A 16,039-nucleotide genomic window follows, 5' to 3' on the forward strand; every position below is an offset into this window, starting at 1 on the left:
GGTTGCTAATGAGACAAGCCCAGAATGACCTTATTCTTGTACAGTTTTCTCCCTGGAACCAAAGCTCGGCTCTGAAAGAGCCCTTCCAAACAGGTGCATTAAGACAGTGGGGGCTGGGGAGGAAATGGGAACACATTCAGGGAGGGGAGAGCCTCATACCAGCCCGCCCATCTTGAGGGTCCTTTAGGGCAGATGCTACAACTCAAAGACACTGCTTCCCACTTATCCTCCATGCCTGGCTTGACTCCCTGAGAAGGGATTAAACTTTGGGTTCCAATTTGAGCCATTTTTCACACAGTTGGGCACCCCTCTGGAGAATACTTTTTCTTCCCTAGAAGGTCCTAAAACAGTGCATTTATTTCTTTGGCTTGTCTCCATTGTTCTCAGGGTTTATAAATTAATACCCACACCTTATTCTTATATTCAATTTGGTTTTGCAAGTTCTGACACTCTTCATGGCACCATGTTGAAGACAAAGAACAATTGAGAAACAATATTCATAAACTATGATATTTCACAAAACACCTGGCATTTATTTATATAAGCAAGGGAACTGGGATTTTTAATGAGGTTACCTCTTTGCGTATTGTGTTTTTCTGTACATAGGAAATCTTGTTGAAAATACCTGGTGCCCAGACAGCATTTTTATAAACATTGATTTTAGTCTATGGTGAATTCTAAATTAGCCACAGCCAATGCGATATTGTATTATTTCACAATTTCCCCCATTTATTTTCATTTAAAGGGAGGTATGTGGGAATGTCATCTTTATTATGGGAGGTTGCCTAGAAAGACTTGGCTGTGACAGCTGTAACACTGAGCTCAGAAGGGTGGTAGCAGAGCACCTCGTGGTGGCTTGCTCTTCACCGGCCTCCAGACTGGTGTACCTGTCATCCCACAGGAGCCATGGAACTTCCAGCCAAATGCTAAGATCTCCCTTTTAAATAACAACATCAATTTTCTGTAAGCCCTAAAAAATGGCTTCTACTCTTAAGTCTCCACATAGAGGAGGTGGATGGATGGCTTGTTTAAGGTCAAAAGGATCACAGAAGTAAATCTTTCTCAGGAAAAATGTGGTTTTCAACTGTACTCTTTGCCTCCTCACCAACTCTCTTCTCCCAGAATCATTGAAAATACAGCTAAACACCAGAATCTGATAACCATGTCATAGGATTTCAGCCTCTTATGTTATACAAGCAATCTTTATTTTAAATCAAAATGATATCAGTAACCATTTGCTGAGGGCTCACTATATGCCAGGAACTGGACTCATCATTTAATAAATTTTATGTAATCTTTACAACAACCCTAGGGGCATTGTATTTAACTGCATTTTACTTAACAGAAAATTAAAGTGGTGGAGAGATTGAGTTGCCCAAGAGCACACAAAATTAATACCCAACACTCTCTCTCCAAAGTCTGTGCTCTTGACCATCATGAGGTACACCCATATAATGCCTCTGTGGTCAGTATTATCAACACCTCCTCTCCATGGATGAGGAAACTGAGCTTCATGAAGGTCATCCTTCTTGCCCAAAGTCACAAAGCTCATAAGTAGCATAGCTAGGAAGTGAACCAAAGTTAATGCTACGCTACATTATCTTTTGACCATTATGATTTAAATCCACCCAAATCAGAACCAAAATATTTTATAGAATTGTAATTTCATATTCATTTTCTCTTCAGTAAGTATGGTACTAGAAGTTAGAAAGGCAAACAAATTAAATTCAGGCAGACCCTGATCTCAAATCCACCATCTGCCAACTGTATGGAACTTGGACCAGCTGTTTAGCCACTGTAACTTAGTTGCTTCATCTGTAAAATGGGTGGTTGTTAGGGTGGGGGTAGTGCAGATAGAAGACCTTCTGGCTGAATTCTCTTTAAAGGATGAAACAGGAACCGTCTGAGATAGTGGAAGCTCAGAAAATGTTTACTTCTTTCCTTTGTAATTACATTTGGCTTCTCATTATTTCCTCACCATCTTCTCATGAACTTCTAAGTCATGGCTGGGGTTTTCATAAATGGTTTTGTACCCTATTCTTTAGAAATAGTTCTTTTCCCCAAGCTCTGAAGTTCCCAGAAGATACGTAATCCTGTAGCCAAGCACATACACCAAGACTCATCCAGGTGAGGAATGGATTTCCTTTCTAGGATCCCGTGCATGGTGAGTTCATTTTAACATCTCCTTAATCCCACATCACTACCAAAAGTAGAATAAGTAATATCCACGTGTGATTGGAGACCACAAATCTATATACCTGGTTATATCAGGCAAGCACTTATCCTGTTGGCTCTCTCATTAAACTTCTGGGAAACCATTTTCCACACCTGCAAATATAAACTGGAAATCTCATCATGAAAGATTTTCTTGATAAATTCCAGGCCTCATTATGCTGAGATTCTCAGGAAATTTTGACCAAGCTTTGTTATGTCCTGGACTAGAGTCAAAAGCATGTCTTAAATGAAAAATCCTTTTCAGAAAGGCTATAAAGGTGGGGCCATTCATTCTGATTGCCACTGGTTCCTTTACATTCTGCTCAGCCTCTTCATACACAGCATTAAAAACATTCTACGTTTAATTGACTTAAGGCCAAGTTGATTGACTACGGGAAGGGAAAAGAAAGTGTTTTGAGAAATAAGAAGTTATAATCATTGAGAGCTTAAAAAGAGTATAGGAGCTGAAAAGGAAGTGGAATTTATGCATTTTTTAATGGGAGGGACTTCTTAAGTTTTCTAGGCTCTTGAGTTTAATTAAGGTCAAAGGAACATCTCAAAGCAAGTTAAAAAAAAAAAAACAAAAAAACAGGAGGCAAGACATCTGAGTAGCTGGGATAGCAGACAAAATGTTACAGAAAGACAAAACCAAAAATGAGGAAAGGAAAGGAAAGGAAAGCAGGGCAGAGGGGATTGAAGGGGAGGAGAGAGAGACAGGAAGTGAAAGAGAGAGGAGCGGAGAGCAGGGAGAGGGGAGGGAAATCTGGATTTGCTAAAGCCCTCAAGATGAAACGAACTCATTTTCTACCAGCTCTTCCCAAAGGCACTGGTAGGTTCCTTAATTTCCAGACGGGTCACTGAAGCTAGAGATGTTATCTTCCTCATCTTCGGACACACACTGGAAGATGCAGAGCCAAGGCCAAACTTTCTGATTCCAAAGACTGTGTTCTTTCTAACTACCCACTGTCTTGGCTTAACACTTATGGATTTCAGTTGCGGGGGTGGGGGGAGGAAGGGATTAAAAATAACTTTATTGCTATTTCTCCCTATAACATAAGCCATGCTCACTGTAACAAATCAAATAATACATGAGTTTGTGGAAATATTAATAAAAATAGAGCACAGCTGGTTTGTCCTCTTACTTTGTGCCAGGTTCTGGCTACATGCCTTGTAATCATCATCTCATCTCATTTCATCTTTACAAATAGGTGCAATCATTTGGGACCTCTTTTTATGCATGAGGTCACTGAACCTTACACTTTATTTTTACTTTAAAAAAAAATATTCCATTTACTTACCCATGTTTATAACCTCTCTTTCAAAACTCCTCAAATTCACTATTTAGAAGCACTTTAGCCGCCAAAGTTTTATCCCTGATAAAGTAACCATTATCACCAAACTAGTCTCAGCATTTTTGGTCGTGTTTTATTTTTCAAAAGGGGAGGAGGGGACCAACCAACAAACCAGATGTGAACATCTCCGATTTCAGTTCTTAATGCACAATAAGTTGCAGATTTCTTTTAGTTCCTCGGGGGTAAATCACAAACAAGAATTAGCACATCACCAGTCCCACTTCCTCTTCCCAGCATGTCTGTTTAAAGTTAAAGTGGACGACAGACTCAAATATCAAAGGCATATTGCTCTAAATTAGCCAATCAGCTCCAAATACAGCTGGAAACAAGAGCAGGGGATAATGGTTTTCAATCAGTGGACAATCCTTTGAAAGTTTAATTATAAATGGTAACCGTTTATTTCAAGCTAAATGAATTTTGCCACTTCCATGTAGGCAATACACACTGCATGTCACCCCAACCCAATCTCTATCTCTTTCTGCCTCCAGCAGGGAGTGTACAAATTACATAGGTCCCCATTCTCTAATTTATTTTCTGCTATCTTATAAGGGAACGACAAATGTTTGCTATATAATTGTTTGAAGGAATCAATTTTCTAAGAAACTCTTTTAGAACGAAACCAGTCTGGGTTGACCTGACAAGACAGATTAGATTCAGTGCCTTCGAATTGGCAATCCTGTCATCCATCAAGAGAAGGAAGGGGCAGGCAGTTTGAGATTGGTCTCGGGTGTCAGGTCTGGGGAGAAACAAGGTTGTTTGTCATCTGTTCCTGTCAAAGAGACGATGACCTCCATCCCCCTGGTTCAGGCTCTGAAGATAATTGCAATGAATTATCTGCGATGCAAGCCTGCAGAAGCTTTTGCTTGGGTACAATGTGATCTTCTTCACTCATTTGATCCCCCGTCCCCAACTTACATGTCACTTCTCCTCAGGTTGGAAGATATAGTGGGCAGGTGTGAATATGTCCACCCAGAACATCACCACCCTTCTTTTATGTAGCTGCTCCTCTTCCTTCAATCCACATGTGGTCTTCCCTAATCCCCACGATGGGCACAGCCTGACTCAAGAGCCATCCCTCAAGTGAAGTTCCAATTGGGTTCCAAGGTATGACATGTCAATCAATCTGCAAGATTCCCCTGTTCCTTGGAATAAAGCCCAGATAGGAAACTGTTGTACAGCTAGTGGTAAAATGCAGCCCAGTCTTTGAGGACAGAGATACCTACCACATAACTAGTTGAGTGACCTAGTGCAAACCACTTAAACACTCTGAGCCTCAGTGTTTCTCTATGAAAATGAGGACAATATCTGTCCTGCAAGATCATTCTTAAGATTATAGATACTGCTTATAGAGTTCTGGAAATAGCTACTAAAAAATGATAAACATAGATGTAGCTATGTATGAAATTAGCAAGCTTCTCCAGCCTGAGGGGACTAAATTGAGTCATATTTGGGTTTAATTTCCAAATTACCATGATTCTAACTCAAAGTGGTGTGACCTCTGGGTCCCAGCCATGCTCCTCCAACGTACTCTGAAGCTTGTTCTAGGTGTCCCTTATTGCTGCCTCCCATGTGTTCACAATGGTCTGACTGAGACTGTTTCCAGGTAGCATCCTCCATCAGGTGGCATCTGTCATCTTTTCCTCTCCTTCATTGTCACTGCCAACTGTGCCCCTTACAGGGTCACCAAGTCCAGTCAGGGTTGCTAGCCCTAATGTTACCTCTGTCATCACTGCCCAGGGTGGCCCAGTGGTGCTGAGTTCTGGCAGCAGTAAGAAGACTGGATTCTCCCAGCTTCTTGCTATCTAGGCCTCCAATTCATTCTTATTTCCTAAAACCAACTCCACAAACTCCAAGGAATCAGCCACATTCAGGACAAAGCCCCATATCCATTAATCTGCACCTTCTAGAAAATACAATCTACCAAACATGAATTAACATCTCCAGCTCTAGAGACAGAAAACTTACTGGAACTGATGAACACTTCTCTCACTCCACACCCACCAACACTCTCATCTGTGTCTCAACAGTTTCAGAAACCTGAAGGCTCAGTCTCAGCCAGGTCAAGCATGGTATCTAGCTGACTCTTCATTTATCAAACAAAGCTCCACCCACAACCAGTGACCAAATGCTTGGAGGACAGGGAGACGGATAACATGTGAACTTGCAGAGTTCAAAGAGTCTCCAAGAAAGGATGTGAACATGATTTGTTGGAGAACATTTAAATTGGCTTCTTCCCCCTTCCCTTCCTTACATATGGCACGTGATACATAGATTTTTTCCAACAATAAAGGCAAATTATAATGATAACAAGGTCAAGGTATGCCATTTATTATGTTATGTCTGTTTGAAAGAAAATATAGATAATGGTTCAATAAATAAGATAATTTGTGTATCTTTGAATCATTTTTAATAGATATTACTTTAGCATTAAAAAATACCAGCAATTCATCCTTTGTAATTGAATATTGAACTTTAGACCAATTTAGGTATTTAAACTTTTTATTAATGGAGCAGGGTCAAAAGGAAGGTGCTTTTGGGAACCTATTTAATTTTTACAAACAAAATGTTGGTTATAAATAGCAATATTCAATACATTGAAACTCTTTTAGATTGGTCTTCCCAGCACTTCAAAGCTAATTTTAGTTTCAAGTATCCAAAATCTCATGCTTTGGTTGAGAAAATCTGCTCACCAGACCTCACAGTTAACTGTTATTAGGCCAAAGGTACTGTGTGATCATAGAGGTAAAGGCGGGAAACTCAGGGAAGCTGGCAATCCATAAATGGCCAATTGCCTAGGGGCAAGATTTCAATAAAAACCCTGTATGAAATAGGCCTCACACTTACAGCAAAATGAGTTTGAAACAATCAAGAAGTGGTCTAATGTACACGGCTCGATGCAGCCTACTTTTTCTAGCCACAAATGTCTGTTCTGTGTAGAGGTTCTTAAAAGCTCTCTGCAGTAATAGTGAGCCTCAGACACGATATTTAATCAAACCACAGTTTTAGATGGTTTTATTATTCTTGCATTTTCCTTTAATTTTACTGGCCTTTCATTTCTTTGTTTTTAAAAAAATTGTATTTTTCTCTACTTCTTGTATTTTATCTTTATTGAGGATGGTATGATTGCTTCACCATTTCCAATTTATGAAATTAGATTGTGTCTAATGCACTTAGTTCCCTTAATTTAAAGGGGTAAGATTGAGTCATGCTGGAGAAGTGATCTTATGCAGAAAGCCCCCACCCCCACCCCCTGCCCCAGTGCTGAAGGACTAGGAAATAAGACTGTAAGAACTGAATCAGGAAGTCTGACAATGCCTAATAGGCAGGAAAGGGGTTAGGGTGCTTGGACACTTCTTTCCTGAAAAGTTCTGGAGAGGAAAACACAGCAAGTCTGGACAAAACCAGATGTCTTAATTCACAGGCAAATTATTTAGCAAAACTAATTTAGTAAAGCAAAGTAAAACAAAACTTAAATTCTACTTTGATCTGAATTTAGTGTTTATTTTGAGAAAATTACAGATTTGCATACAGTTGTTAAAAAAAAAAACTCAGAGAGACCACTTGCACCCTATACTCAGTTTACCCCAACTGCAACATCTTGGCAAAACTATCATCTTGCAAAAATATTATCATTTATATGCTCAAAATGCAGAACATTTCCATCACTGCAGGGATCCCTCATGTCTCCCTTCCCCAGCTACTCCCACTTCCTCCTGCCCACTCTTCTGATCTTAATTCCTGGCAACTTTAACCTGCTCTCTATTTCCGTAAGTTTCATTTCAAGAATGTTACACTACTGGAATCACACAAAACATCACACTGTGATTTTGATAAGAATTGCACTAAACCTGTATGTCATTTGGGGGAGAACTGGTATTTTTACTATTTAGAGTCTTCTAATCTATGAACATGGCATGGGTCTCCTCTTGATTTTTTAATCATTGTTTTGTAGTTTTCAGTATTCAAGTCCTTTATATGTTTGTTGTAGTTATACATAAGTACTTCATTTTCCCCCAGCAATTGTAAATGGTATTGTGTTTTTGGTTTTGGTGTCAGTTGTGTTATGGCTAGTATATAAAATACAATTGATTTTTGAATGTTTATCTGTGTCTGATAAGCTTGCTGAACTCCCTTACTGGTTCTAGGAGGGGTTTTGTAGATTTTGGGGTGGGGGGGTGGGGGTTCTGCATAGACAATCATATCATCTGCAAATAGGAACAGTTTTATTTCTTCCTTTTTTATCTGTATTCCTCTTATTTCTTTTTCTTGCTTTATGGCATGGGCTATAACTTCTGGAACTACACTGAGTACGAGTGGTGAGTGTGGATCATCCTAGCTTTGTTCCCAAACTTAGAGGGAAAGCATTCACTATTTCACCATTAAGTATAATGTTAACTGTAGGTTTTCTGCAAATGCTTTTATCAAGTTCAGGAAGTTCCTCTCTATTACCATTTTTCCTGAAAAATTTTTCTTTTAAGTCACGAATGGGTGTTAGACCTTGTCAAATGCTTTTATTGTATCAGTTGATATGATCATATGCTTTTCTTCTTTAATCTAGTAATGTGGTGCATTATATTGATATTGATTGATTTTTTAATATTGAACCAATCTTGCATTCCTGGAATATAACCCACTATGTCATAGTGCGTAATTTTTAAAAATACACAGCTGAAATCTATATGTGACTATTTTGTTAAGTTTATCTACATCTATATCCATGAGTAAAATGGCCTGTTATCTTTTTTTTTTAATACTGCATTTGTCTTGTCTAATATCATCTTAACACAAGTTTCATAAAATGAATTGGGAAGTATTCACTCCTATTTTCTGGAAAGATTATGTAGAATTAGTGTTAATTATTCTTTATTTTTTTGCTAGCATTCTCCAGTAAAACCACCTGGGTCCAGAAATTAATTTTTTGTATGCGGCTTTCATTATGAATTGTATTTCCTTAATAGTTACAGGGCTATTCAAATTATGTATTTTATATTGAGCAAGTTGTGGTAGTTTGTGCTTTTCTTGAAGATTTGGTCAATTTCTTTCTTTCTTTCATTGTCATTCTTACTAGAGGTTTGTCTATTTCAATTGTATTGATTTTTTCAAAAGCCAGATTTTTGTTCCATTGATTTTCTCTGTTTTCCTGTTTTCAATTTCACTGATTTTAGCTCTTATAAACATTATTTCTTTTTCCTGCTTGATTTGGGTTGACTTTGCTCTTGTCTTTCTAAGTTCTTGAGGTAGGAGCTTAGATTATTGATTTGAGACTATCTCACAATCGTAAGAGTAGAGTACACAAAGTAACAGATGACAGAAATGTGTTAGAGAGAAGTAAAAACTTATCATTGGAGATTTTAACGTATTGTTCTCAGAAACTGATAGACTAAATTCAACAAACTAAAATATAGAAGATGTTAATAAAGTAATTATTAAGTTATACCCACAAATTTATATAAAAATTTGCACTCAATCATGGAATGAACATATTTTTGGAATAAATAAATCAGTCACAAAAACAGATTATTTACTAGGGACACAAAAGCAGCCTGAATAAACTCCTGAAGTTCAAAATCAGACCATGTTCTCTGACTGAAATTCTACAGAATTTAAAATTTATATAATTGAGTTACCTTAAAAAATAACTACCCACGTGTGTAGAAACCTATGAAAAATTTTAAAAATCTACTTCCAGGTATTACTTGGGTAAACAGAAAACAAAAGGAGAAATTACAGGATACTTACAGCTGAATAACAATGAAAGCAGTATTTGGCAGCATTTGTTGATGCAGATAACACAGTTTGTAGAGGCAAGTTATAGCTTGGAATATACTCAGAAAATAAAAAAGATTGAAAAAGAGATAAGCTAAGTGGTCATCTCGATGGTAGAAAATGTCAACAGAACAAACCCCAAGACACAAGAGAGATGGCAATAGGATGGTAAAGGCATGAATGAATAAAACAGAGCAGAATAACAACCATAAACAATAAAGATGCTAAACAAAACAAACAGCAGGCTTTTTTTAAAGCTTGTGATCTTTTTAAAAAAAATAAGAGGAAAAAGGGCAATGAAATAAAATGAAAATAAAATTCAAAGAATGTTATCAAACCATACGCCAATATATCTGAAAATCTAGAATACTGGACAAAGACATAGAAAAAATTTAAAGAAACATTAAAATGTGCATAAAACTGTAATTGTTAAAGAAATAGAAATGATAATCAGCTCACCCCCTCCCCATACATAACAAACATAGAGGGTGTTACAGGTGAGGTAAGTAATATACAATTCCTATCTTATGCAGGTTGTCCTAGAAAGTAGAAACTGAAGGAAGTCTGGCCAACTCATTTTATAAGGCTAGTATAATTTTAATAGCCAAACCAGATGAAAAAAAAAAAGAAGACAAAAAAAAATTATAGGCTAATTTTACTTCAGAACTTAGTTTTAAAAATCCTAAATAAAATATTAGCTAACTATTTACAAAAGCTTATTAAAATGACCATGAATCGAGGGTGGTTCAACATCAGAAAAACTATAAACATAATTTACCATATTTCTATAGACAAAAAGTCTTAATAGATGTAGAAGAAGGATATGATAAACTTCAACATTCATTTCTGGAAAAAAAACTCTTAGAAAACTAGGAATATAAATGCATTTCCTTAATCCAATAAAGTTTATCTATCCAAATCTACTGAAAACATAGCATAATGGATAAATTTTAGAAGCATTTCTTTTTAGGTCAGAAACAAAACAAGAATTACCAGTAACAACTACTATTCAAAATACTTGGAGAAATAACAAGAAAATAAAAATAAATAATGAAAATTAGATTAAAAAGGAAAGGACAAAATATTTATTACAAAGAAATCCTTGAGAATCGGTAGAACACCATTAGAAACAAGATTAAGTTATAAAAACCGATAGTGTGCACCCACCAGACCTAGAAAGTATAAGAAAATAAGAAAATTTAGAATATCAACTAAAACTATAAATTGTCTATTAACTTAGTAAGGAATGCACAGGATCTTTATGGAAAAGCTTTAAATGTTTTAGTCCAAGATAAGAAAGAAGACCTATATAAATATAATGTCCAAGGTTTGGGTAATTTAACATTGAAATGATATCAAATGACCCAATTAAGTTGTAGATTACTGCAATTCCAATAAAAGTTCAAGTATATTTTTCCTGAAATGGATTCTAAAATATACATGGATGAATAAAGGGCCATGGATAAAAAGAGTATTTTGAAAGAGGAAAGCATGAAGATTTGTCTCACTAGGTATTACAGCACATCACCAAAAAAATAGTAATTAAAACAGTATGGCAACAAAATAGGCCCATAGACCAAGATAGCAGATTAAAGTACCCACATAGATGCCTGGGTGACTCTGAGAACTTGGCATATTACCGAATTATTATCACAAATCAGCAGGATAAAGGACAAAGTATCTGGTAAACACCGTGGAGAAGACAGTCTCACTCCATGGAAAATTAAAATTAAATTGCCACCTCGCACCAAATACAAAAACACTAGATGGAACAAAAACTAAATGTGAAAGCTAGAAGTATAGAATTAAAGAAGAAAATGTAGAAGATGTCTTCATGGATTTGGGATCAAGATTCCAAAAGATAAATCTTAAAAAGATAAATCTGGTATCCAAATTAAAGATTTCCCCTCAAAAGTACAACACGGAAAGCTAATAAACTAGAGGAAGGAGTAGCAACAGACAAGAAGGAATTTAACAAAGGACTATGAATACTGAATCTTTATACAAGTTGCTTTTCCTTAGTTGCTAGGGTATTAGAATAGATAGAAGAACTGAAATGGTAGAACTGTAACCCATAACATCCTTTGAAAGCTATACCTTTTTGTATACATGTTATATTTCACAATTAGGAAATAACTGAAACTATGGTACTATAACTCATAATAACTTTAGAAATTTCCTATATATCTGCTTGTTAAATCATATTTTGAAAAATAGTACATTTTTGTATGTATGTTATATTTCATAATAAGAAAATAACTGAAACTGCGGAATTGTAACCTATAATATTCTTTGAAATTTGCTCTCTAACTACTTATTAAATTGCGCTTGGAAAGTTATCACTTCTATGTATATATGTTATATTCTACAATAAAAAAATTTTTTTAAATAAAAAAAATACACCATGGACAAAGTTAGCTGGCAGGGGACAGACTTGCCCATGACCCTGCAATGTTATTAATGAAACAATAAGATCGTTAATTGAATAGATACTGTTCTTTGTGTCAGGCACTGTTGCAAGTAACTTACACACATAAAATCATTCAGTCTTCTCAACTGCTGTTGTTATCCCCACTTTACAGATGAGGACACAGGTACAAAGAAGTTATTTAACTTGCCCAAACTCAAAGAGCTGGTAAGGGATGAAATGGGGATTTGAACACTGTTGACTTAGCTGAATCCGGAGTCTGTCTTCTTACTCCCGGTTACACCGCCTTTCAGTGTAGTCCTTGCCGATGTCAAGGGAAGAGAGTGTGTCAGGGAAGAAGGGATCAAGAATGTCTAATGCTGCAAGGATTGCAAGGAGCAGCCACTGAAACTGGCACCTGGGAAACCCAGTGACTTCTGAAAGCACTGTTTCAGGAAGCAGTAAAGGTGGAAGCCACACTGGACTTGTGGGGATGTGGGGAAGTGACCAGCCAATGAGACAACTCGACCTTTCTTTTTTTTTTTTTTTTCCCCTGCAAGAACAGTATTTATAGGATAAACAAATAGCAAATTTATAGCCTTGGCTTCCCCAAAGTCCACAGTCTCAACAGGAAGGTTATCCTCCAGCAACCAATTCAATACCAGATCCAAACATAGTCAAGGGGCACAATGTCAACAGTCTTTGTGTTTTGGAACAATATTCTCTCTGTTGAGAAAATATGATTCTAAAGGCTATGGGAAGTTTTGCACAGGTGAGGGCAGCAAAAGGAGGTAGCTGATGATGGACAGTGTCTTCTCTACATACTCACGTTGACCTTACAGTGGGCAAGGGCCCTCACCACAAAACAAGAGGGTCACTGCTGGGCAACCTCTCTCACACATCACTGATGGCTGTGATGGAAAACAAAGTGCCCATTTTTGTATATCCAACCAGGAAGTGATCTGACACTAGATTCTTTATTATCTTGAAGAGCTTCTGGGGGCCATTAGCTGCTCGTACAGTAAAAGTTGAACCATGAAGCCAGAATCAATCCAAGGTTCTGGGAATTTGAGTCTGGGCATTCACACCAATCAGCACTTTCTTCTGCATGTGGATGTCAACCTGTAGCCAGCCAGGTTGGTCCAGAGACTGTCTATCAGCATCAGGAAACTCTGCTGGGCCATGTCTGGTCTCCCTTCCCCAGGATTCCATGCATTCTTTAACAACATGGACATGTGTTTGTCTCTGCTGAAGAGCTCACAGGTCTTCCCTAACTTGACTGCCTCCAAAATGGCTCCTTCCAGCACCACAATGAGCCTATGCCCTCCAATCTTGCTTCCTGCTCCAAGATGGAACTGCTTGGGTCACCCTCAATCTTTTTTGACTACAGCTCTAGAAAGGTTGAAAAGGACTCGTCCTTCTTAATATCAGCCACCTAGTGTTTGTGGTTTGCATTTTAAGAATATACTTTAAAAATTCCTTAGATAATGCTGCTGATTATGGCCAACATGACAACTATAAAATTCATGACTCTTACTTTCCAGAACAGACTCTCCACAATGTAGATGTCTGGCTGGTTATGGCCAAATCTTTTGAAACAAACTGGTTTTCAAACCAGCATCTCCAACTAATATTTTCCACAACATGCAACCCATTTTAGTTTGCAGTAAAGCACTGGAATGAAACGACACACTGTTTGTTTGCCAGCTCACATTATGACCTGCTATAAAAAGAATTAATATTCATAAATCTTTTTCACTGCACTAATCTCAAAGTTTTAAAGTGGTGATTACCACCTGACATAGGGGCAGGTGAAGGAGTAAAGGAATTTTCAGAGAGTGCAAGATGCTATTCCCATGTAAGCATTCAGAGAGGAAAGCAAAAAAAAGGTTCACATGTTGAAGTTAGGCATAAACATGGACATTTTGAGAAGATTTTCCATAAGGGCTCCAGATACTTGGGAAGAAAATATCCTGAAAATTTCTGTGGAGTGTCTGGGAACATAAGCAGGAGTGTTGAGCATGGGTTATGTAACGTGGAATAGACCACATGGCCAAACTTTTTGAAATTTTCCAGATGGGACCTACAGTTTGAAAAGCTTAGAAATGTCTTCCGTGATGTCCATGTTTTCTGTAATTAAAGTTTCCTCAGGCTCTGACAGCTGTGCAGTGGGTTGATGTCAACTATCCATATCTGAAGCCACTGAGAAACCCCCCTTTGCCAGCTCCCTAGGCATCATTCCTGAGAAGAGGTAGCCCTTAAAACTGTCCAACAGGAAACTCTGAACACACTGGAAGCCCAAGAATTTTACAGCACATAAAACAGAGCACAGAAACTAGGGAGAAAAGTAGTACAGGCTTTGGTATGATTTTAATTAGAATAATAATGAAGTGGGATGGTTTATATTGTTGAGAATCTTTATTCTCAGTTTGGGCCCCAAGATGAAAAGGGTGAAGAAGGAACTAGGAGGAGGGCTCATTGATTCAATAAATATTTATAAAATTTCTATTATGTCAGAAAGCATCATGCAAGGCTCTGGGGGTATAATGGTAGACCAAAGCAGAGCTTAATATTTAGTGGGCAAGATGACTAAACAATGGGATAAGGGAAAGTATAATTAAAAACTGAATTAAATGATTTTAAGAAAAGTAAAAGAGCTCTAAGAGAGTAAGGAAAGAAGCTAACCAGGTCTTAGAGTCAAGGAGATTCTAAGTAATATGAAGTAGTGAACTCTGTGAAGGAGTTTGAGTTCAGGGAGATGAAAGGGAGGAAGAAACTATTCCAGGCAAAAAGATAAGACCATGCAAAGGCCCTATGGTGGGAGGGTACAAATATCTTGGGTGGAGGGAGGGGTATGAAGAGAGTTAGCGGCTCCCTCTAGGGTCAAATCGTGGAAGGATTTGCGGAGTGGTGGAAGGAAGAGAAAACAAGGTGCACTTCCATATTTTCTCACATCCCTCACCTTACTGCAGCTTAGAGTCCTTCCTTGTCACTCTGACACTGCTCTCATCAAGTTCATCAGTGACCTCAACAATGACCAACTCAGCAGTAGCAGTTACATTCTTATTTCACTGTACAAATTGGCTTGGTAGAGTCTGGCAATGCTGTCCACCCCTGATTCCTGAGACTCCCTCTTCCCACTACCTTGACTGCATATTCTCAGCCTCCTTTGAAGGTCTTCTCTCTCAGCCTGCCCCTTAAACACTGGCCTTCTCCTGAGTCCTATTTAAGAGCTATAATCCTTTTATACACTCTAACTGGTCAACCCCATATTGCCTCACAGTTGTTCTCACCCATGTGCTGATGTCTTGCTTTGGATTCCCTCCAAAGTGCACCCTGTTTGGAAGGTGAAGAGCGTGGGGGCGTGAGACAGGAAGGGAAGAAGGGTGCATCATAAGCCAGCTACCTCCGTGGGTGAGTAGAGTTTAAACCTGCTGCTGACCTCTGGGGGAAAGTGGAGAACACACACCTCAGGGGGATCCCTTCGGAGGGGCGAGGGAGCTGGAGTATTTATATGTCAGCTGCCTTCAGTCATTGGTAAAGAGTTGTTCCTGGAATATGTTAATTCCCCAGCAAGAGAAAAACCTCAGGCAAAGAAATATAAATACCAGCATTTGGAAACTGGGCCCCTGTGTCTTGAAGTGATGAGGCTGGGGGAGAATGGATGGGGCTTAAGATTCACAAATTTCTCTTCAGTCCAGGTCTTCACGCAAAGTATAGATCCAGTTTATCCAAGTGACAATTGGCTTTAACCATGCACGTGCATCTCAAGCCTAACTTAGAATGTACAAAACCAAGGTCATCTCCACCCCACCTGTTTCTCTCCCTGGGTCTCCTATTTCAGTGAATGGTCCTACCAACCACCCAGTTGCCCCATAAAGATTCTTGGTGTCATCCTTGACTCCTTCCTCAGACTCACTTCTCAGATCTAATCTGTCACTTGATTCAATCTCTTCTAGCCTCTAATGGCCTTTGAAATCCATCTACTTTTCCTCAACCTTATCCACTACCCTGGTAAGACCACACTCATCTGTCGTCTGAACATCAGGAACAGCCCCCTCCCAAATCACCCTGTTTCCAAAAGTTCCCCTCCTCAACACATTCTCCACCCTGTGGCCATATTACCATTTTAAAGTTCAAACATGATAAGATCATTTCTTTCAGAATAAAGCCCTTCAAAGTGTGCATCCCTGCCTTCCTGGAATACACCCCTGCACAGCACCCACCTTCTCAGCTTTAATGGCTTTGCATGACCTAACACTGTGTGCCCCTCTTCTTTGTGAACTCCATGCTCCAGTCA

At 38.3% G+C, this 16,039-nt stretch overlaps 1 pseudogene; it reads right to left on the reverse strand.

Annotated features, from left to right (window-relative positions):
• Window positions 1-12,027: 12,027 nt before the first annotated feature.
• Window positions 12,028-15,131, reverse strand: LOC119526913 (annotated as a pseudogene).
• Window positions 15,132-16,039: the final 908 nt, after the last annotated feature.

This window comes from Choloepus didactylus, chromosome 1 (genome assembly GCF_015220235.1).
Source record: "Choloepus didactylus isolate mChoDid1 chromosome 1, mChoDid1.pri, whole genome shotgun sequence".
Classification (NCBI taxonomy): domain Eukaryota; kingdom Metazoa; phylum Chordata; class Mammalia; order Pilosa; family Megalonychidae; genus Choloepus; species Choloepus didactylus.